We start from the raw sequence: 24,493 nt of genomic DNA, 5'->3' as shown, positions 1-24,493 counted from the left end.
TCTTCTATGAGAAGTCAAGTGTAAACCTGACTCCTCAGAGCTCTGCATCTCTATGCTGCTAGCATGCTTCCCAGCCTCCACGTAATGAGGTTAAAAGTCTGAAATGACTTGAAGGCACAAAACAGCAGCAATCCTAATTAATTTGACTCACACTTCCCATTGAAATACTGGTACGTTTTAGGGCTGGGCGGTTTCGTTTCGTTAATTCGCAATTCATTAATAATTCGTTATTTTTTTAATTACAAAACGATAACGAACCATTCTGGAGCAATTTTTTTAAAAAACAAATTTTTAAATACGTTTTGTAAATGCTTCGTATTTTGTTATTGTATTCATTTCGTTATTGTTTTGAGGTCGTTTCGTTATTATTTCCGCATGTCTGGGGCACGTTTTATGGTTGTTTTTTGTTTAATTAGTGAAAAAAAATTATAATATCACACCAACAGTCAACAACAGAGGGAGAGGGAAGCTTCAGAAGTTTTTGGAGGTTTTTTAGCGTATTTCGCGGTCACGTCCGCCATTAACGAATCAATTCGTTATTGTTTCGGAAATCGATTCGTTAATGTTTTGTAATTTTTTTCACATTTACGAAATTTCGTAAATATCGAACTTTTTAAAAGGAAAATTTTGTAATTATTTTAAATAACGAAACGCAAAAAACCCCAAAAAACGAATCGATTTTAGAAACAAATTTTTCCGTTGTTACCCAGGCCTAGTATGTTTATGTTGCTTAAAATTGTTCTTCATTTTAAATATTGTATTGTTCTTTCATGGGTTTTTTGACACTACCAAAAAGATATATACACTGCACATAGGAGTTCATTCATATTTTTTTTTCCAAACTATAGTCCCCGTCCCCCCCAACAGTGTGAGGGACCATGAGCTGGTCCTCGGCTTTAAAAACACGAGGACCCCTATTACTTATTAAATATTACAGACTCAGAACTCACTTCAGATTCAAATAAGGACATTTTATTTACCTGTATTTCGACCGCAGCAAGGATATCATACACAAAAGTTTGAAAAAATGATACAATTCCAGAAACAGAGGACTGGATAAATAAGTTGCAAGAGATAAAAGATATGGACAAATTAACTTTTTTTTTTTGAAGTAAAGCTCAGGAAAACAAATAAAAGAGACAAACTGGTCATCATTTGAAAATTACTTAAATGAGAGGAATCAATAGGACAAACAAGTAATAAGACTATCCTCGGGGACGTTTATTGGGAATATTTTTTTGGGTTGTTGTAGGTTTTTCCGGGCTATATGGCCATGTTCAGGAGGCATTTTTTCTCCTGACGTTTCGCCTGCATCTATGGCAAGCATCCTCAGAGGTAGTGGGGTCTGTTGGAAGTAGGAAAAATGGGTTTATATATCTGTGGAATGACCAGGGTGAGACAAAGGACTTTTGTCTGCTGGGACTAGGTGTGAATGTTTCAGCTGATCACCTTGATTTGCATTCAATGGCCTGGAAGCACCTGGGGGGAATCTCTTGTTGAGAGTGATTTTATGTGCCCGTTTGTTTCCCCTCTGTTGTTTTGCTGTTGTAATTTTTGAGTTTTTTAATACTGGTAGCCAGATTTTGTTCATCTTCATGGTTTCCTCCTTTCTGTTGAAATTGTCCACATGCTTGTGGATTTCAATGGCTTCTCTGTGTAGTCTGACATGGTGAAGACGAAACGTCAGGAGAAAAATTGCCTCCAGAACATGGCCATATAGCCCAGAAAAACCTACAACAACCCAGTGATCCCGGCCATGAAAGCCTTCGACAATACAATATGTTTTTATTGCCTCTCTTTAGGCATATGAATGCGTGTACATGTGGTGTGAATGTTGAGTGAAAATGTAACTCCCCTTCGCTTGTTTGTTAGCCATGTAATTGTGAATCCAATGTAGTTGCATAGAATCTGTATGTCTGTATGTCCAATGTCATTCTTTGTCTAAATGTTTTTCTGTAATCTGATATACTCTCTCACACTGGAAATTGCAATAAAAAGAACCCATGCTTTAAAGTCATTGAAACGTCATTCATGACATAAGGCCTTCTTTTATTGTTCTCGTGGCTGTGTATGATAAGGAGTAAAACAAATTTTGGAGAGAGAGAAACTCTCATATTGCAACCTGAAAATCAATCAGTATCTACCCTTTTCTGTGCTTCTGTGGAAACATTTAACCCCGACAAATAGAGATTATGTGCTCAAATGCTTTGTGCGTGTGGGTATGACAAGCTGCAACTCTAGTGACCCCTCAGCATATAAGTTTTGATATGGTTTGAAATGTTAAGAATTGCCCATGGGATTTGCCTATGTGAATTCAGGAAGGTCAAGATTGTTTTTATGAAACTTTGCCAAGAAATAAATCTTCTGGGGTCCCCATCTTCAACTTTCTTTAATTTACTCCCATATATTTAAAGAGCTATGATCCCTAATTGGCAATCAGTGTTCTTGACTATGCAGAAACTGATTACTCAGGGTTAATTCTGTTATTCACATATATCTAGCAAGGCTTCAATCTATCCTTTTATTTTACTGAAATCTTTTACTATATCTTGTTGTATAGAAATGCAAAAGAATTTAATTTGCTGCTACAGTTATTCCTAATGCAGATATGTCAAAATGTCTCTTCACTCATCCTCCAGTTCATTCCTTTGATAAGAACATTCAAAGAACTGTGAAAATAGAATTCGGTCTGTGATAGAAATACAGAAATATTGCTATTTCACTGCGTAGTGGTGGTATGATTATCTTGAATTTAAGGGCTCGCTCATAGAAGCAAACCTGCATCTGATCAAAGCCTTTGGATGCCAAAGTCAATAGATTAACAACAACAAAAAACCCTGCACATTTTCTGTACAGAAAAGCAGTTCTGAAATCCAGCTAAGTTGCAATAAATTCATGTGTGCATTGTCCTTCCCATTTATTCTTCTACTAGCTGCCCCTGCCATGCTTTTGCTGTGGCCCAGTCTAGTGATCTGGAAAATAAAGTAATGAGAAAGTGTTGGTTTCTAATATATGTAATTCCTTTATGCTTGTGAGTAAACAGTATTTCTTGTTGTTTCTTTGTCAGTGTTGATGTGGAGAGTGTCTGGTTTGCCTACTCTGGAATATGCAACATATCATAGTCTTTCTTTAAGGGTCTCTTTCAAATCTATGATACTATATCTGTGTGTGTGAGAGAGAATCATATCTATCTATCTATATTTATGACTGGATGGCTCTTTGTCTGGCGGGCTCTGATTACTTTTTCCTGCCCTGGTGAAGAGAGTTGGACTGGATGGCCTTAAATATTTTCTGTTGGTCATGGGGTTTCTGTGTGGGAAGTTTGCCCCATTTCTGTCATTTCTGGGTTTCAGAATGCTCTTCAATTGTAGTGAACTATAAATCCCAGTAACTACAAATCCCAAATGTCAAGGTCCTCCAAACTCCATCTGTGTTCATATTTAGGCATATGGAATTTTTGTGTCAAGTTTGGTCCAGATCCATCGTTGTTTGAGTCCACAGTGCTCTCTGGATGTAGGTGAACTACAACTCCCAAACTCAAGGTCAATGCCCACCAAACCCTTCCAGTGTGTTCTGTTGGTCATGGAAGTCCTGTATGCCATGTTTGGTTCAGTTCCATCATTGGTGGAGTTCAGAATGCTCTTTGATTGTAGTGAACTATAAATTCCAGTAACTACAAATCCCAAACGTCAAGGTCTATTTCCTCCAAACTCCATCTGTGTTCATATTTAGGCATATGGATTTTTTGTGTCAAGTTGGTCCAGATCCATCATTGTTTGAGTCCACAGTGCTCTCTGGATGTAGGTGAACTACAACTCCCAAACTCAAGGTCAATGCCCACCAAACCCAGTGTGTTCTGTTGGACATGGAAGTCCTGTATGCCATGTTTGGTTCAATTCCATCATTGGTGGAGTTCAGAATGCTCTTTGATTGTAGGTGAACTAAAATCCCAGGAACTACAACTCCCAAATGTCAAGGTCTATTTCCTCCAAACTCCATCTGTGTTCATATTTAGGCATATGGAATTATTGTGTCAAGTTGGTCCAGATCCATCATTGTTTGAGTCCACAATGCTCTCTGGATGTAGGTGAACTACAACTCCCAAAGTCAAGGTCAATGCCCACCAAACCCTTCCAGTGTGTTCTGTTGGTCATGGAAGTCCTGTATGCCATGTTTGGTTCAATTCCATCATTGGTGGAGTTCAGAATGCTCTTTGATTGTAGGTGAACTAAAATCCCAGGAACTACAACTCCCAAATGTCAAGGTCTATTTCCCTTAAGCTCCATCTGTGTTCATATGTGGGCATATGTAATATTCGTGCCAAGTTTGGTCTAGATCCATCATTGTTTGAGTCCACAGTGCTCTCTGGATGTGGGTGAACTACAATTCCCAAACTCAAGGTCAATGTCCACCAAACCCTTCCAGTATTTTCTGTTGGTCATGGGAGAACTGTGTGCCAAGTTTGGTTCAATTCCATCATTGGTGGGGTTCAGAATGCTCTTTGATTGTAGGTGAACTATAAATCCCAGCAACTACAACTCCCAAATGACAAAGTCAATTTTTTGAGTGAAGGACATACATTGGGTTGTTAGGTGTCTGGTGTCCAAATTTGGTGTCAACTCCCTCAGTGGTTTTTGAGTTCTGATGGTATCACAAACGAGCATTACATTTTTATTTATATAGATGTATCTAAACTACATATATACACACACACACACACACACGGCGCAGTGGGTTAAAGCACTGAGCTTTTGACTGAAAGGCTGCAGGTTTGAATCTGGGGAGTGATATGAGCTTCGCTGTTAGCCCCAGCTTCTGCCAACCTAGCAGTTTGTAAACATGCAAATGTGAGTAGATCAATAGACCACTAAGATCATCTGGAGGGGCCCTGCCCTCGGTCCCTCCGCCTGCACAAGCACGGCTGGTGGGGACGAGGGACAGGGCCTTCTCGATGGTGGCCCCTCGACTTTGGAACTCCCTGCCATTAGAGATCAGAACTGCCCCCTCCCTCATGACGTTCAGGAAACTAACAAAGACCTGGTTGTGGAACGCGGCATTTGACAACTGATTTAATTCTTTGCCCACATGAAAGGAGGATGATGAATGGGATTGTAATGGTGTCGGACGATTTGGCTCTTTTAACTGGGATGATAATGTTTTAATGTGTATGGTGCTGATATTTTAATCATGTAATTAAGTGGCATTGTGTTGTTATTGTATATTTTTTGTATGTTATCACATGTTGTGAACCGGTCCGAATCCCACTTTGAAGGTGAGAGAGTCGGTATATAAAACCTTGAAATAAATAAATAAATAAATACCTCTCTTGCGGGAAAGTAACAGCGCTCCATGCAATCATGCCGGCCTTGGAGGTGTGTATGGACAACCCTGTCTCTTTAGCTTAGAAATTGAGATGAGCACCAACCCCCAGACTCGCACACGACTGGAATTAATAACAGGGGAAAACCTTTACGTTTAACTTATATACACACACATACACACACACATGATGACAATCAGAGGTTTGCTCAATATGAAAATCCCCATAACCATTCCTCAACCATAGTTCAGAAAATGTTAACAGCTGGGGTCTTTGTATCAAAAAGTAACCGTAGCAATTTTCATTTGCAACTGGCAGAGAGTCTTTGATTTAGGAAGATGATCGCTCCCTAATATACACTGTTTCAGGTAGAATCTTTTCTTATTTTCATCAATCCTGAGAGCGGATGGCAGATTATACTATTCTCCAGTCTGCTAATCAAAATGCATTTGCATGTCAGCCCTGTTAGCCCTGGCTCCACTACCGCCTGGTGGAAATTTGTATTCTTCAATGATTTTCTATATTATACTTTTAGGTCTTAAAATATCTTCTTCATATATTCCCTCTCTTCTGTACATGGAGTTTCAGAGTAATTTCCCATCTCAACCCTGGCAAAGCCAATGTCTGCTCAGAGTTAATAATATGTCATTAATCCATTAATGGGGCATTTTTCATGTGGCTTAAGAAACTATTTACTTTTGTGAGAAGGACTCCATGTCCTGGAGATGGTCTTTCCCAGGGAAAATGAGATGAAGGCCAAGGGCCAAACATAAGATTAGACTATAGGGTGTTCCTGGAAGTGAAAATTGCTGGAAGAAACATTAACAACCTCAGATATGCAGGTGACACCACTCTGATGGCCGAAAGCAAGGAGGAGCTGAGGAGCCTTCTAATCAAGGTGAAAGAGGAAAGCGCAAAAGCTGGGTTGCAGCTAAACATAAAAAAAACCAAGATTATGGCAACAAGAATGATTGACAATTGGAAAATAGAGGGAGAAAACGTGGAGGCCATGACAGACTTTGTATTTCTAGGTGCAAAGATTACTACAGATGCAGACTGTGGCCAGGAAATAAGAAGACACTTACTTCTTGGGAGGAGACCAATGTCCAATCTCGATAAAATAGTAAAGAGTAGAGACATCACACTGGCAACAAAGATCCGCATAGTCAAAGCCATGGTATTCCCTGTAGTAACCTACGGATGTGAGAGCTGGACCTTAGGGAAGGCTGAGCGAAAGAAGATAGATGCTTTTGAAGTGTGGTGTTGGAGGAAAGTTCTGAGAGTGCCTTGGACTGCGAGAAGATCCAACCAGTCCATCCTCCAGGAAATAAAGCCCAGCTGCTCATTGGAGGGAAGGATACTAGAGACAAAGTTGAAGTACTTTGACCACATCATGAGGAGACAGCTAAGCCTAGAGAAGACAATTATGCTTGGGAAAGTGGAAGGTAAAAGGAAGAGGGGCCAACCAAGGGCAAGATGGATGGATGGCATCCTTGAAGTGACTGGACTGACCTTGAAGGAGCTGGGCGTAGTGACGGCCGACAGGGAGCTCTGGTGTGGGCTGGTCCATGAGGTCACGAAGAGTCGGAGACAACTGAACGAATGAACAACAACATAGGGTATTCCATCAACCAGCTCAGGATTTGGTAGCAAATTATTTCAAGTGTGAGCCTAGATAAAGACCTGCTCATGTTTAAGAGGCAAGGAATTCTGGGAGTGGGCACAACTGAATGAGGAGATAAAAGGATGGTCTAGGAAGGAAGGTATTGGAGGAAAGTTCAGTGAGTGCCTTGGACTGCAAGAATATCCAACCAGTCCATACTTCAGAAAATAAAGTCTGACTGCTCATGGGAGGGAAAGATAGTAGAGGCAAAAATGAAGTACTTTGGCCACATCATGAGAAGAAAGGAAAGCTTAGAGAAGACAATGATGCTGGAGAAAATGGAAGGAAAAAGGAAGAGGGGCCGACCAAGGGCAAGATGGATGGATGGCAACCTTGAAGTGACTGGGTTGACCTTGAAGGAGCTGGGGGTGGTGACGGCCAACAGGGAGCTCTAACGTGGGTTGGTCCATGAAGTCATGGATAGTTGGAAATGACTGAATGAATGAACAACAACAGGAAGGATGAGATATTATAATAACTCAGAGAGAGAAAGAGAGTAAAGGAGTGTTTGCGGTAAAGGATGATCCCACCCTTTCCCACTTGCTATGGTAAAGCTTTGAGCTGAACAACAATTTCAACTGATGCTGCAAAGAATCATTCACCTCTCTGTGTTGCCAACATCACATTTTAATTATCTAAATAGGGAAAAAGTCTGCTGTTTTCGTATGAATCCAAATGTTTAGAGCACATTTGGCAGACTGCTCTGTTTCTGCTGACAAGTATTTGCATTTGAAGCAAAATGAGGAACTGATGACTGATTCAGAGAGATCTGTTTCTGTGTAATTTTACTTGGGAGTTACTTATTTCCTTGATTCTCTTTAGTGCTTCAGGCGACAATTAGAGCAAATGGAAACAAAGAGGTGTTACAGAGACACTGCATCATTAGGCAGCAGAGGTATCAGGAGGAGAGGCAGGCAACTGCATGAAAATAGACATAGAAAAAGGAAAGAGATTGGCAGCCCCAGTGATTCCTGAAGAAGATTATAACATTTTAGAAATGGGGTTGATATATGGTCAGGACTGTGTGCATCTCTGTGTGTAGATTAGTGTCAAAATGCAGAGTCAGTGTGGTTATTTTATTTCATATCAAAAGCATTGCATAAATTAGTCTAAAAACGATAAAAATAGAAGGAGTTCGGGTGCCTAAATATATTTTGACCAAAAACGGATAACAGCAATGGCAACCACAATTTCACTCATCACCGGAATTGTGGCACAGCTGGCTGAGTGTCAGCTGCATTAAGATCACTCTGACCAAAAGGTCATGAGTTCGAAGCCAGCCCCGGTTGGAGTGGGTTTCCAACCAATTGTGTGTAGCCTGTTGTTGACCTTTGCAACCCGAAAGACAGTTGCATCTGTCAAGTAGGAAAATTAGGTACCACCTTAAAGTGTGGGAGGCTAAATTAACTGATTTATGAGGCCATAAAGAAGACTCCAGCAAAGCATTCCAGTGGGGAAGCATTCGGGGAATGCGGAAGTGCTTCATCAGCATTGCAGATGGACGATGAAAGCGACAGCTCCCCTGGTGGCCAGAAAAAGTTAAATAGCCTCTGTGTATGTCTGTATATGTTTATATGTCAAAAATTGGCATTGAATGTTTGCCATATATGTGTACACTGTAATCCGCCCTGAGTCCCCTGAGGGGTGAGAAGGGCGGAATATAAAAGCTGTAAATAAATAAATAAATAAATAAAAAAGAACACCCAGTTTTTTTCACAAGAAACGCCTCTCATTCTTCATTGCCATGTTAGGGAAGAATTGCAATTTGTCAGTTCCACAGCCTGATCTGTGGGATAATCCCCTTTAGATCAGGAGTCTTTGTCTCATGATGCTTGGTAATCTATATAAATAAAAATGTAATGTTCTTTTGTGGGAGTAACATAACTTAAAAACCACTGGACGAATTGATACCAAATTTGGACACAATACACCTTTCAGGCCAACGAGTGACCATCACTCATAAAAACACTGACAATTTTTAAAAAACAGATTCCAAGTCAAATGCTTAAACCACTACACCATACTTAAATCACTACACCACATCCTAAATATCTCGGTGTCACCTTAGATCGAACACTAGCATATAGGAAACACTGCTTGAACACCAAGCACAAAGTAGCTGCACGCAATAACATCCTGCAGAAACTTACTGACAGCACATGGGGTGCGGACCCAAAATTAGTAAGATCATCAGCCCTAGCTTTCTGTTACTGTACTGCCTAGCATGCCTGCCCTGTTTGGCATAGGTCTGCCCATGCAAAGCAGGTGAACATAGCATTGAATGAAACATGCAGAAAAATCACAGGATGTTAAAGCCACCCACTACATGGTTACCAGCCTCCTCCCAGTAGACTCAAATCAAGGAAAAGCTTTATGAGAACTACCACTCCTCTTGGCGTCCCCCCAGCAACAGCAAGGGTATCCCTCTGGGCAGCTAAACCAGGAAATCGCAACTGGATGGCCTTCCTCCAGGGGCAAACCAAGAATGGGCAACTTAGAAGTCCCTGAAGGGACTCCGAAGTGGAGTGGGCAGATCAAAAGACAACCGGGCAAAATGGCACTACCTAAAAGAATCCCACACCTTATGTGACTCTGGAGCAGAACAGACAACTCCACATCTGTATGCTTGTTCACTATGCCCTGCCTTATGTACAGAGGAAGAATTGTTGGAGGCTTCAGACAATGCCACTGCTGTATTGTCGAAGGCTTTCATGGCTGGAATCACTCAGTTCTTGTGGGTTTTTTCGGGCTATATGGCCATGTTCTAGAGGCATTTCTCCTGACGTTTCGCCTGCATCTATGGCAAGCATCCTCAGAGGTGAGGTCTGCTGGAACTGGGAAAAAGGGGGTTTATATATCTGTGGAATGACCAGGGTGAGACAAAGGGCTTTTGTAAAGGGCTAGGTGTGAAGCTTATTTTATTTGATGAGGTGGAGGGGCAGGAGAAACAGTCTAAGGACCCTTCTACACTGCCATATACAATCAAACCATAGAATCATAGAATCATAGAATCATAGAATCAAAGAGTTGGAAGAGACCTCATGGGCCATCCAGTCCAACCCCCTGCCAAGAAGCAGGAATATTGCATTCAAATCACCCCTGACAGATGGCCATCCAGCCTCTGCTTAAAAGCTTCCAAAGAAGGAGCCTCCACCACACTCCGGGGCAGAGAGTTCCACTGCCGAACGGCTCTCACAGTCAGGAAGTTCTTCCTCATGTTCAGATGGAATCTCCTCTCTTGTAGTTTGAAGCCATTGTTCCGCGTCCTAGTCTCCAAGGAAGCAGAAAACAAGCTTGCTCCCTCCTCCCTGTGGCTTCCTCTCACATATTTATACATGGCTATCATATCTCCTCTCAGCCTTCTCTTCTTCAGGCTAAACATGCCCAGTTCCCTAAGCCGCTCCTCATAGGGCTTGTTCTCCAGACCCTTGATCATTTTAGTCGCCCTCCTCTGGACACATTCCAGCTTGTCAATATCTCTCTTGAATTGTGGTGCCCAGAATTGGACACAATATTCCAGATGTGGTCTAACCAAGGCAGAATAGAGGGGTAGCATTACTTCCTTAGATCTAGACACTATGCTCCTATTGATGCAGGCCAAAATCCCATTGGCTTTTTTTGCCGCCACATCACATTGTTGGCTCATGTTTAACTTGTTGTCCACGAGGACTCCAAGATCTTTTTCACACGTACTGCTCTCGAACTGTTTTGAACTGGATTATATAGCAGTGTAAATTAATATAATCCACTTCGAAGCAGGAGACTAAGGTTATGATGAAAAGTTACTAAGCATTTGATAATCTGTAGGTAATAAGGAGTGGGCCCATTCCTTTGACTCCTTTAAGAATGGTGCATAAAATTTATGTTATTGATGCTGAGGAAAATGTCAACCACTTTCTTCAGCCTGGCTAAAATTCTTAATAGAAAAAAAAAACAAAGAAAGGAAAAGAAAACAGTAAATAGGAAACACATTGCTAGTCTTTGTTATTGTCCTTGAAGTCTCTCCTTGAGCATAACTTGTGTTAATGTGTTAAAAGAAATGTTTGAGGGGCATGTATCTCATTTCTTTTCTTGTCCCTCTTTCTTTTCTCCGCCAGTTTTGTGATGGATCTCCTGCTTTGAGCAGGTCCCAGCAAATTAATTCCAGCAGCCCCCAGTCCACATAGCAATAGCCAATCTGAGCCACTATGTGCCTTGCAGTATTTCATTTTATTATCAATTGAAGAGATCCAGCGTTTATTAAACCATTTGCAACATAGTTTTATGAGGCTCTGACACTTCCTAGCCACAAGGTGCATGTTAAAATGAGTGGCATCACATACACATGCAAATGAAACCTTTGCCAGTGGGAGCTGAAAGCTACAGATCAAACAGAACAGGACTCTTGCCATTTTATTCATGATGGCTTTGGACAGCCCTTTCGGCAGGAAATATGTAATATTTATTGGTTTTTCTACCTTTTGAAAGAAATTGTCATCGACAGAAAAGAGCAAAAAAGAGATGTCCAAACTTGTCTGCAGAAATAGTTCATGTTTGGACATGAAATTCTATTCCAAACAAACTGTCCTTCCAATTGATTTGACCTGGACTAGAAAGGATTTTGTGATCATGATTTTGTTCATAATGTAGCTCACCAGTATTATTTTTGTTAAATCCAACACAAAAATAGCTCCAAAATGAATGTTGTCTAGCCATTTTTCTCCTCAGTTGCTAGGCTCCCCAAAGGCAAAAATGGCAATGGCTTCAGCAATGTGGAACTCATCTTGTGGAATCTAAGAAAATTGATGCAGAAAGTTCAGAGGATGCTGTTGAACTATGACTCCTACCAGTTCCAACTAGTATATCTAATAGGGCTGGGTAACCACGGAAAAATTTGTTTCTAAACTCGATTAGTTTTTAAGGGGTTTTTGCGTTTCGTTTTTTAAAAGAATTCCGAAATTTTTCTTTTAAAAAATTCGAAATATACGAAATTTCATAAATTACGAAACAATTACGAAACAATTACGAATCGATTCGTTAATGGCGGACGCGATTGCGCAATATGCAAAAAAAACACCTCCAAATGGGACGGGGGAACTTCTGAAGCTTCCCTCTCCCTCTGTTGTTGACTGTTGGTGTGATAATATATTTTTTATCACTGATAAAACAAACAACAACCCTAAAACTTGCACCAGACATACTGAAACAATAACAAAACAATTTCGAAACGATTTCGAAACGATTTCGAACCAATTACGAAACAATTACGAAATAAATTTAAAAATTCATTTCGATTTTTAGTTGCTCCTGCATGGCTCAATATCGGATCGTAAGCTAATTTAAATACGAATCAATAACGAATTACGAAATTAACGAACGAAACCGTCCAGCCCTAATATCTAATAATGAGGACAACAGCTGAAGGGCCCAATGATTCCCACCTTACCTTACAGGTGATGGTGGCAAGCTTGTTGTTGGAGCAGTCTCTGTTTTCCTCTGCTTCTCTTAATTTTTTTTATTTTTTTATTTGTCGTGTCAGGGCAACCGGTCAATTATATTACATTTCTAACAGAACAAAGCAAACAAACAGACAAAATACAAAATTTGTGAGTTTGGTAGTTGATTAAATGTCCTTTGACCAGTAGCTGGCCACTTGGAGTGCTTCTGGTGTTGCTGCAAGAAGGTCCTCCATTGTGCATGTAGCAGGGCTCAGGTTGCATTGCAGCAGGTGGTCAGTGGTTTGCTCTTCTCCACACTCGCATGTCGTGGATTCCACTTTGTAGCCCCTTTTCTTGAGGTTGGCTCTGCATATCGTGGTGCCAGAGCACAGTCTGTTCAGTGCCTTCCAAGTCGCCCAGTCCTCTGTGTGCCCAGGGGGGAGTCTCTCATTTGGTATCAGCCATTGGTTGAGGTTCTGTGTTTGAGCCTGCCACTTTTGGACTCTCGTTTGCTGAGGTGTTCCAGCGAGTGTCTGTAGATCTTAGAAAACTATTTCTAGATTTAAGTCATTGACGTGCTGGCTGATACCCAAACAGGGGATGAGCTGGAGATGTCTCTGCCTTGGTCCTATTGGCTGCTACTTCCCAGCAGATGTCAGGTAGTGCAATACTGGCTACGCAGTGTAATTTCTCCAGTGGTGTAGGGCGCATCCACTGGAGAAATTAAGAGCCACATCCACTGTTTTAGTGTGGTGAGATGTGTTCCACACTGGGCATGCATACTCAGCAGCATAGTAGCATAGCGCAAGGGCAGATGTCTTCAGTGTGTCTGGTTGTGATCCCCTGGTTGTGCCAGTCAGCTTTCATATGATATTGTTTCTAGCACCCACTTTTTGCTTGCTTTCAGGCAGTGCTTCTTGTAGGTCAGAGCACAGTCCAGAGTGACTCCCAGGTATTTGGGTGTGCTGTTATGCTCCAGTGGGATTCCTTCCCAGGTAATCCTCAGAGCTCGGGATGCTTGTCTGTACAGGGATGACTTAGCCACATTAATACATGGATTGGTAATTTCCTGATCAGATTGCTGTGAAACTCTCTACATGGGACTTCCCTTGAAAAGGATTTGTAAGCTGGGCTAGAGAAAGCCAATTCACTAATTGCAGCACCACACAGAAAGCATGTAATATCTCCCAATATGTTTCTGGTCTGAATTCTAAATATTGGTGATGACATTCAAAGCCTCAGATGGCTTGGGACCTCGATACCTGAAGGAACTCTTCTTCCTATATCGTCCAGCTTGTGATTTGAGGTTTCTAGAGTGGCCTTCCTCTCTGTCCTATCAGGCAGAGCTTGTGGGAGAAGGGGCCTTTATTGCTGTGGCATAACGGTTATGGAATACCCTTCCCTTGAAGGCCTGGTTGGTGCCAACTATTCTGGCCATCTGGTGCCAAGGAAAAACATGGCTTGTCAAAGGCTTCCATGGCCATGTAAGTTTTTCAGGCTATATGGCCACATTCCAGAAGCATTCTCTCCTTACGTTTCACCTGCACCTATGGCAGACATCCTCAGAGGTTGTGAGGTCTTTTGAAAACTAGGAAAATGGGGGTTATAATATATCCTGCTTATATAAATATATAACCCCATTTTCCTACTTTCCAGCAGACCTCACAACCTCTAAAGATGCCTGCCATTGATGCAGGTGAAACGTAAGGAGAGAATGCTTCTGGAACGTGGCCGTACAGCCCGAAAAACTTACAGCAACCCAAAAACATGGCTGTTTACTATCCTTTGGGTGCTTTGTTGACTTCATTCAAATTTACACACATGAGTAGTTTTAAATGGTTTCAACTGACTTTAAACTATCCTGTTTTGTTAATTGCCTTAAGACAGTTTTGGTCTTTGAATTGTTTTTATTGTCCTTAATTGTTTTAAATGATTCAAATTGATTTTATTGTATGCCACCTGAAATGCTCCGATATAAGACAATATGTAGATTCAGATTTGGACTTGGATTTGCTAACTGTTAAATGAATGTTGTAATATACTGTTTAGTTAATGTTTTAATTGTGATATTATTACTATTGTTGTGTGGCATCTAGTGATTGCCGGTTGTAAGCTGCCCTGAGTCCCCTTTGAGGGTGAGAAGGGCAGGATATAAATGTTCAAAATAAATAAATAATATATATGCTAGGAGCTGTTTTCCCAACACACCTCTTCGAACAGTCTGCTGCAATTCCTCTTCCTCCTTATCTTTTCATGTCTAACAGATCAATTGTGCCGTGGTAACTGGGTGTGGTGGGCCTTCAATTTGGAATCCCATGTTTGGGATTTTCTTATTCCATTTTTTAAATAGTGCATCTAAAAGGAGATTTCACCTGAACATTAGGAAGAACTTCCTGACTGCAAGAGCTGTTCTACAGTGGAACTTTCTGCCTCAGAGCGTGGTGGAGGCTTCTTTTTTGGAGGCTTTTAAACAGAGGCTGGGTGGCCATCTGTCAGGGGTGCATTGATTGTGCTTTTCCTGAATGGGAGGGAGTTGGACTTAATGGCCCATGTGGTCTCTTCCAACCCTATGATTCTATGAAAAACAAGGGGTATTTTTTAAGTAAGGTCCGTTGGAACATAAGTACACAACGAAAGTTTATTTCAAAAAAGTAAATTTATTTTCAGAAAGTACATACTTCACTCTATTTTTCAACATAGTTGCCAAATTTGTTCAAACACTTATCATACCTCTGAACCAATTTTAAAATACCCTCTTCATAAAAACTTGCCTCCTGCTCCGTTAACTAAATCGTCTGTAATCAAAGAATGGTGACGGAACGGTCCTCATCATGGACATTGTCACGGCCATCTTTGAATTGTCATACCCACTTATACACTTTGTTTTTACTCATAACAGTATCACCGTACACTTCACAAATCTGTCAATGAATTTCTGCAGCAGGCAGGTTCCTTGCTGGCAAAAACCGTATCACTGAGCGAACCTCACATGCGGCTGGTGAGTTGATAGTCTTAAACATTTTTAAAGCACAGAACAGAACCGTACAGGTTAGCTACAGAGCAGAAACTGAGCACAGTTGTTCCCGAGGCATCCCGGTACACGACGCACGCACTCGTTGCGGTATGCGTACGAACTACTAGTGTCTACAACAAAACGGACCTAACTTAAAAAATACCCCTCGTATATTTTGAATTTATAGCAAGACTACAATACTTTTCTCTTTTTTGGTAGATGGTGCAATATAATTTGTTTACATAAGGATCAGCATTCACCCCTGAAATTAGCTAGTAAATTCATAGATAGGTCTTCTAGTAACATGAAGGGAAAACTTGGTTGTCTCTCTCAATTATTTCTGTGTGTGCTTTGTAAAAAGATTAATCCAGGAACTAATCCTCTTCAAAGGTGCACATATTAAAAGCTTAGGTTGCTTGCCACACCGTTAGGAGGAGGAAACAAACATTCAACTGTGAAATCTGGACACTGAATTATGCACATTAATTGGATCCAAGGTGATAATCAACATACTTCACTGTAAGGTAACCTGCCATGCAGCTGCTGTACCTTTTATGGTGCTAGCAGATAAAAGCAAAATTCCAACAGAGCCTGAAATATTCTAGCACTTTTTGTTAGAGGAGGAAGATCAAGCTACTGCTGCTGTCATTGCCAAAGCCTGGTGTGTCTTTACCTGTGGAAGTGTAGGGGCAGAAAAGCCATCTCTCCTGCTTCCTTGAAGACTCAGACCACCACCAGTACTGACCCAGGAGGTTCTGCTAGCCAGTTCTACCTACACCAGTTGTGGAATTGAGGGAACTGGCAGATAACAGCCAGAGTCTCTCTTTATGACAGTCAGTGGATTATAAGGCAATGCAATAGTTATAAACATCTTAAACACATGTAAAAGTGATGTGTGCACACTATGTTGGAAAACATAAACAAGCCATGATGGGTTCAAACAAAAGATATAATTAAAAACATTGTAGCAATGGCTTAAAATGCTTATAATTGAGTAGAAAACAGATACATTTAAAACCATCATTATGTGATTAAGTTTAAATTAATACCATATTGCCATATTTTGAGTAAACAAGATTTTGATCTCCCTCCTACTCCTGAGACTATGATTCCCATATAGCACCTGGCAAGTTCAATCACCAGAGATCATTCATTCATTTATTCAGTCGCTTCCAACTCTTTGTGACGTCATGGACCAGCCCACGCCAGAGCTCGTCAGCCGTCACCACCCCAGCTCCTTCAAGGTCAAGCCAGTCACTTCAAGGATATCATCCACCCATCTTGCCCTTGGTCAGCCCCTCTTCCTTTTTCTTTCCATTTCCTCTCGCATAATTGTCTTCTCTAAGCTTTCCTGTCATCTCATTATGTGGCCAAAATACTTCATATTGACGCTAACCAAGCTGTTGTAAACATCTATGGAGTAATGTAGAACATTGGTCTGCCAGAGTTATCAGTCTGACCTGTGAAACTCCCCTAGAGCCATATCTCTTCCCCAAGTTCACTCAATGCATGCTCATTGAGTGAGGAGCATGCATTGTTCCTCTCTCAATGGCAGGAGGAGAGAGCCTCTGCTTGTGTGTCAAACCATTTCCAAACCTTCTGATCCAAATAATCAAAACACACGTGGAGGCTCCAACACCAATTCTAGGGAAATTTTTAGAGGTCTGTTCAGACACTTTCCTCATAGACTGAACTCAAAGAGGAAGGAGCAAGACTGTGCCTGCTCATTTCAAAGGCAATGTTGGCATGCTGTAGTGAACTCATACCTTTCTGATTAGGCCGCAGCCTGCAAAGACAGTGAGCCGACTCCATCTTAGTGAGGGAATGCAAGGAAAGTCAGTTCAGCATAGGGGAGGAGTTTAGCTATGCCAGGATTGGCTAGGACAGATGGGAGGAGCTGGAGCTGTCAGTGAAAAGAGGAAGGCAATTGCTGACAGGGGGAGATGGGATTTAACATCAGAGAGAGAAGGGTTTTAAGAGCAGAAGGATAGAGATTGGATTTTAGATCTGAAGGGAGAGGGTGGATTTTCAAATGAACTGAAGATTTCCTGAGGGAGAGTGTTGAAGACAGGTGTGGCTATAGAGTGGCCTGGAGGGTCAATAGCCACCTGTGAACTGGTGTGGAAGAAAACACGCTGGTTGTTTGTACTCTCTAAAGAACAGGGTATTCTAGGAAAGCTAGGTACGCTGAGGGGACAGATAGGTTTAGTCTGTCAGAGGGAACTTGCTCACGTCGAAGAACAGATACCCAGTTGGGGAGTCCAGTAAGCTGGTTAGGACTTAGAAACCGTTTAAGAAGATTGTGCTGTGCCAACCATATACGCTTTTGTAACTCAAAGAAGAATCCAGTTGTTTGTTCCAATATATTTAAATAAACTTTGTTCTAGTTCAGCTTTCCATAAAGTCTTCATAGTGATTCCTTCCATTAAGCCTGTTCCAGTAAATTCTAGCATCTTTTCGCCTCAGACACTTTAGAGGCAGTTAAAGGAAGGGCTGGGGCACAACAAGCTTTACCTCAGACACAACATCAAGTTAAATTCTCAAAATCTATTTGAGTGGTGGCAGTAATACCTCAATAAGCATCGAGCTTTGTAACAGGTGTCCAGTGGGAACCTTAGAAAACAAAGACCTCTACTCCGTTCCTTCAAATTGGTGCTAACGGCTGAACAGTCATTCAGTCCAGTTTACATTGGGGAACAGCTGTGGGCAAGATAACAGCCAAAGGAACGTGAGAGTGTGTGTGCTAGGGAATATATTAAAAGTATTATTCCCTAGAGCTTCAGCTGATCGTTGCACATGCCTATTCACCCTAAGTTCCACAGGTTCAGTAGAATATTGGATGCATTAAAGCACATGCCATTAACCAAAAAATGAATTACTATAATATATTCACACCTGTATAAGTCAGAAAATGCTCTCCATCTTCTGTGAATATGAGGTTATGCCTACAAAATATCTTCTGCTCTCTCAGACATTTTAAACAGAACTTGAACCAATCCACCTCATTAATCTGAAACCTCCATAACTGTATCCTTATTTATCTTATGGGTCAGCTGGAGTATTTAATCAAGAAAAGGAGACACTATAAATAATTCGTGTGATTTAAAGGTCAAGTTTATATGGTTGCGTAATCACTTGCAAAATGATTTTTTTTATGCACATGACAGTAATAACTGATGCACTGGTCAAAAAATAATAAACGGCATGTGGTTGTGACACTGGCAAATTAATACTTCTCAGGTTGTAACAAGAAATCAGTCAAGTGAAAAGATTAGGCTCTTTGAGCAGAATTAGGTGGGCATGTGCAGAATGAAAGCTAATTAGGAATTGAGCTAGAAGGGGTTGATTTCATTCATCATTTGCTAAAGCGCTAACGGCGCTCCATGCAGTCATGCCGGCCACATGACCTTGGAGGTGTCTACGGACAACGCTGGCTCTTCGGCTTAGAAATGGAGATGGGCACCACACCCCAGAGTCAGACATGACTGGACTTAATGTCAGGGGACTACCTTTACCTTTTTTGCTAAAGCACTGATATTTAACAATAAAACAGAATTAAAATAATATTTTTTAAAAAAAAAAATATGGAAAGCAGCAGTAGAAATTACACAAACTTAGGTAAATTCTGAAAGCTCTCCAAAATAGAGTAATCTTAAATTAATGCCTGAAGGTCAGCAAGAAAAGCTGGTAAACTTTGCAGAGAGAGTCCCAAAGCCTTCATGCCCCTGGCACCTGCAATTATGGTTTAGTTGGTGATGGAAAAAATTGAAGATATAGATGTAGTGTCACAGGAGACATTATTATATATATATGCTCTGTGCATAATGAGTACCTTAAAAATAAAAGAACCAATGAACAAAATCACACCAAATTTGGCAACAAAATGTCTCACAACACAAGGAGTGACCATCACTCAAAAAAATTATGATTTTGTTATTTGGGACTTGTAGTTGCTCGGATTTATAGTTCACCTACAATCAAAGAGCATTTTGAACTCCATGAACGATGGAATTGAACCAAACTTGGCACACACAACTCCCATGACCCAACAGAAAATACTTGGAAGGGTTTGGTGGGCATTGACCTTGAGTTTGGGAGTTGTAGTTCACCTACATCCAGAGAGCACTGTGGACTCAAACAATGATGGATCCGGACCAAACTTGACACAAGCACTCAATACACCCAAATATGAAAACAGACAGATTTGGGGCAAACTTCCCACACAGAACCCCCATGACCAACAGAAAATACTTAAGGCCATCCAGTCCAACTCCCTTCATTAGGGCAAGAAAACGTAATCAAAGTCCTCCTGACTAAGAGCCATCCAACCATAGATATAGATAGATAGATAGATAGATAGATAGATAGATAGATATTATTCACACACACACACAGATATAGTATCATAGATTTGAAAGAAGGACAATGATATGTTGCATGTTCCAGAATAGGCAAACCAGACACTCTCCATATCAACACTGACAAAGAAACAGCAAGAAATACTGTTTACCCAAAAGCATAAAGAAATTACATATATTAGAAACCAACACTTTCTCATTACTTTATTTTCCAGATCAACAGACTGGGCCACAGCAACGCGTGGCAGGGGACAGCTAGTTATTATTATTATTATTATTATTATTATTATTATTATTATTCAGTTGTAACCTCATGGAGTTGACCACACTCATGGAGTCATAACCTCATGGAGCAGACGATACTCGTGGAGTAGACCACACCTGGTGAGTGTGGGGAAGGGGTGAGGAAGTAGTCCCAGTCCTGGCAGAGCACTGCGAGGGGATCACTCTGCCCGTGCCTGTGTCTCGGAAGGTGCCTCAGTTGGGGAGGCCGAAGGAAGGAAAGAAGGAAGGAAGGAAGGAAGGAAGGAAGGAAAGAAGGAAGGAAGGAAGGAAGGAAGGAAGGAAGGAAGGAAGGAAGGAAGGAAGGAGGAAGAGGTCATGGAGAGAAGCTTGGAAGAGTATTGTCGAAGGCTTTCATGGCCGGAATCCCATGGGTTGTTGTAGGTTTTTCCAGGCTATATGGCCATGTTCTGGAGGCAATTTTTCTCCTGACATTTCGCCTGCATCTATGGCAAGCATCCTCAGAGGTAATGAGGTCCTCATTACGTCTGAGGATGCTTGCCATAGATGCAGGCGAAACGTCAGGAGAAAAATTGCCTCCAGAACATGGCCATATAGCCTGGAAAAACCTACAACAACCCACAGCTTGGAAGAGGTTTTTTCTTTTTGGAGACAGCGTTGCATGAAGGCTTTAGTAGTAGAACGGAACTGACTACCATGTGCTAAGATACAAAGATTGTGGATTTGTTTACATGTGCTTCTGGATTATAAAGTAGGAAAGTGTTAACATGGGGAGGAAGAAAATACAGATCACAAGAGTAATGGACGAACGGAATAGGCAGGTGACCTTCACAAAGAGGAAGTTTGGATTAATGTAGAAAGCCTATGAACTGAGTGTTCTTTGTGACTGTGAAATAGCACACATCATTTTTAACAGTTCTAACAAGCTCTTTCAGTATGCAAACATGGATATGGACAAAGTTCTCCTCAAATACAAGGAGTACAATGAACCGCTTGAGAGCACAACCAACTCAGATATTGCTGAGACTTTAAGAAAGAAAGGCCTTAATGGTTATGAGAGCCCTGATGCTGACAATTACTTTGAGCACAGTCCACTCTTGGAGGACAGATTCAGCAAACTAAATGAAGATAGTGATTTTATTTTCAAGCAAGGCCCTCCTGGGTTGCCTTTGCAGAACTTCTCCATATTGGTCATGGTTCTTATGTCCAGCCCCACTTCTTTAACGTACAGCCACCCTGGCACCTCACCTGTCCCTCCAGCACTGGCTGCCAGTTCCACTTTGATGGATGCCACCATGTTATTTATTTGTCGTGTCAGGGCAACCAGTCAATTGTATTACATTTCTAACAAAACAAAGCAAACAAACAGACAAAATACAAAATGTATGGGTTTGATAGTTGATTAAATGTCCTTTGACCAGTATCTGGCCACTTGGAGTGCTTCTGGTGTTGCTGCAAGAAGGTCCTCCATTGTGCATGAGGCAGGGCTCAGGGTACATTGCAGCAGGTGGTCAGTGTTTTTCTCTTCTCCACACTCGCATGTTGGGGATTCCACTTTGTGGCCCCATTTCTTGAGGTTGGCTCTGCATCTCGTGGTGCCAGAGTGCAGTCTGTTCAGTGCCTTCCAAGTCACCCAGTCTTCTGTGTGCCCAGATGGGAGTCTCTCATTTGGTATCAGCCATTGGTTGAGGTTCTGGGTTTGAGCCTGCCACTTTTGGACTCTTGCTTGCTGAGGTGTTCCCGTGAGTGTCTCTGTAGATCTTAGAAAACAATTTCTTGATTTAAGTCATTGACGTGCTAGTTGATACCAAACAGGGGGTGAGCTGGAGATGTCTCTGCCTTGGTCCTTTCACTATTGGCTATTACTTCCTGGCAGATGTCAGGTGGTGCAATACCGGCTAAGCAGTGTAATTTCTCCAGTGGTGTAGGGCGCAGGCACCCCGTGATAATGCGGCATGTTTCATTAAGAGCCACATCTACTGTTTTAGCGTGGTGAGATGTGTTCCACATTGGGCATGCGTACTCAGCAACAGAGTAGCATAGCGCAAGGGCAGATGTCTTCACTGTATCTGGTTGTGATCCCCAGGTTGTGCCAGTCAGCTTTTGTATGATATTGTTTCTAGCACCCACTTTTTGCTTGATGTTCAGGCAATGCTTCTTGTAGGTAAGAGCACAGTCCAGAGTGACTCCCAGGTATTTGGGTGCGTTGCAATGCTCCAGTGGGATTCCTTCCCAGGTGATCCTCAGAGCTTGGGATGCTTGTCTGTTCTTGAGATGAAAAGCACATGTTGACCCCTCCTCAAGCCTCCTTGCACTGAAACATATCACATGGGGGTCCCCAAAGGACATCCAGCACAGACAGCGCAAGTGGTATGTTGACGACAACAAATCTCTCAGTGCCAATTGGAGCTGGTTCGAGTCCAATGGGGAATGGCTTTGTGAACTCCTGAGCTTCACCAGGCTTGCTGAGCAGCACCAGGAGTCGGAACGGCCTGAGCAAAGTGATGCTTACCAAATTCTCCCCTCCACCCAGAGGAAGCGACCTTGGAATTATTATTATTATTTTATTTCTTACCCACCTCTCCCCATGACTCATGGCATGTCACAGCACAGTCAAAAATACACAAATACTATAAAAGTCCTACAAACACTCATATTAAAATGCAGTTCCATAACAGATACATATCAACGCATTTCTGTAAAATACACATTAATCACAGAGGACAGAAACCCAAACAGAGGACATGTGTTTAAAATTCATGCTTTCAACTGGCTGGGTAGCCCTGGCGGAATCCAACAGAAAAGGTCATCCATGGCTAAATGAGAGGTCTCTTTTCCCTTATATGAATATGAAAGATAAATTTGATTATTAAAATCTATCACCAAGCTTTTCATAATGCCAGGCAAAGCTAAAACCATTTCCCACTAGAATCTGTGAATTTCCTGTCTATCTCTATATCTATATATATTGGGAGGTGATTAAGCAGATGCAGGTTTTTAAAATGCTACAAATGTTCATAATTGTTGGAGACTTGTTTGTGGGGAGAAGAAATAGTGAAAATCAGATAGTTTAGTATTTGATTCAGTTGCAAATCCAAAGGCAGAGAGGAATCTCCAAGATGCAATCTAGCAGACAACAGATTAAGAGAAAACAGATGTACTGCAAGGATACTTGGGCACACATAGGTAGGTTTTTGTTTGTAGAAGTAAGGTTGACCAGTATCAAGTTCAAATGGGCAGATTAGGCATGTAGCCGGGGGGGGGGGGGTTGGGGGGCTTCAGCCCCCTCCCCCCGAAATTTTCATGGTGGTTCGCGAAAAGGCCTTACCTGTCCATTATTTAAACTGTTATGTTTATTCATATCATGATCTGATCACCATACTCAATATATCCCATATGCATGGGGGTATTGGGGTAACAATACAAAAGGTTTGCTAGGGTAGACTCAGCCCCCTCCCCCCCCCCCCCCCCCGAATCAAACTCAGCCCCTCCCGGAACAAAATCCTGGCTACGGGCCTGTTACTGGGATGTATATTTCACCTAAAATCAAAGAGCATTCTGAAATCCACCAATGATGGAATTGAACCAAATATGGCACACTGAACTCCCACGATGAACAGAAAATATATATCAGTAATTGGTTGGGGTGGGGGGGGGGGCAAAATACTGTCCAACCCCCTACCAAGAAGCAGGGAAATTCCATTCAAAGCACCCCTGACAGATGGCCATCCAGCCTCTGTTTAAAAGCTTCCAAAGAAGGAGCCTCCACCACACTCCAGGGCAGAGAGTTCCACTGCTGAACAGCTCTCACAGTCAGGAAGTTCTTCCTAATGTTCAAATGGAATGTCCTTTCTTGTAGTTTGAAGCCATTGTTCTGCGTCCTAGTGTCCAGGGAAGCAGTTCTTCCTAATGTTCATATGGAATATAAATAAATAAAATAATAATTTGTAGAATTTATAAATTTCATAGTCAACATTTCTTAGTTCAGGGGCAATGGATTGGGAGAATTTGTCACAGGTAAACAAACATTTAGTTTGAAAGGCATATACCTAGAATACTAAACATAGACCTGCAGATACTTTATATGCATAGACATCACTTTTGATGAGGGAAAGCATTGTATAGCCAATAGCCATATGTTTTAGAAGGCATAGCAGGTTGCGCAGAAGATATGAGAATATTTTAATGTTGCCAAACAAGAGTATCAGTATGAAACAGTTTCTGGAGGACTCATTTAAATATTAATTGTCCGCAATCAAGATGAATGCCTCAATTATGGAAAGTAAGAACTATCTTTTCCTCTGAGACACCAATTGTCTCTAAAGGACAGTTTGACTGACATTCCTGTTCCACGAGGAGAGGCTTCTTGATAAAACAGAAGTAACTGCTTTCAAATATTCAAAATGTCAAAAAAGGAGTTAATATGAATATGAAATTTCTAATATGAAATTTAATTTTCCATTTTGAATATTAGATTTC

The 24,493-nt window shown here is 41.4% G+C and overlaps 1 protein-coding gene and 1 pseudogene across 1 annotated transcript in view; both read left to right on the top strand.

Moving 5' to 3' along the window:
• The window catches only part of CNTNAP2 (contactin associated protein 2), a 1,109,924-nt gene that overhangs the window by 178,467 nt on the left and 906,964 nt on the right, over nucleotides 1-24,493 (top strand). The window lies entirely within an intron of this gene.
• LOC132779741 (myocyte-specific enhancer factor 2A pseudogene) lies at nucleotides 20,654-22,605 on the top strand (annotated as a pseudogene).

The sequence above is a fragment of the Anolis sagrei genome, chromosome 6 (genome assembly GCF_037176765.1).
Source record: "Anolis sagrei isolate rAnoSag1 chromosome 6, rAnoSag1.mat, whole genome shotgun sequence".
Taxonomy (NCBI): Eukaryota; Metazoa; Chordata; class Lepidosauria; order Squamata; family Dactyloidae; genus Anolis; species Anolis sagrei.
This window is presented reverse-complemented; position numbering and strand designations above follow the sequence as displayed.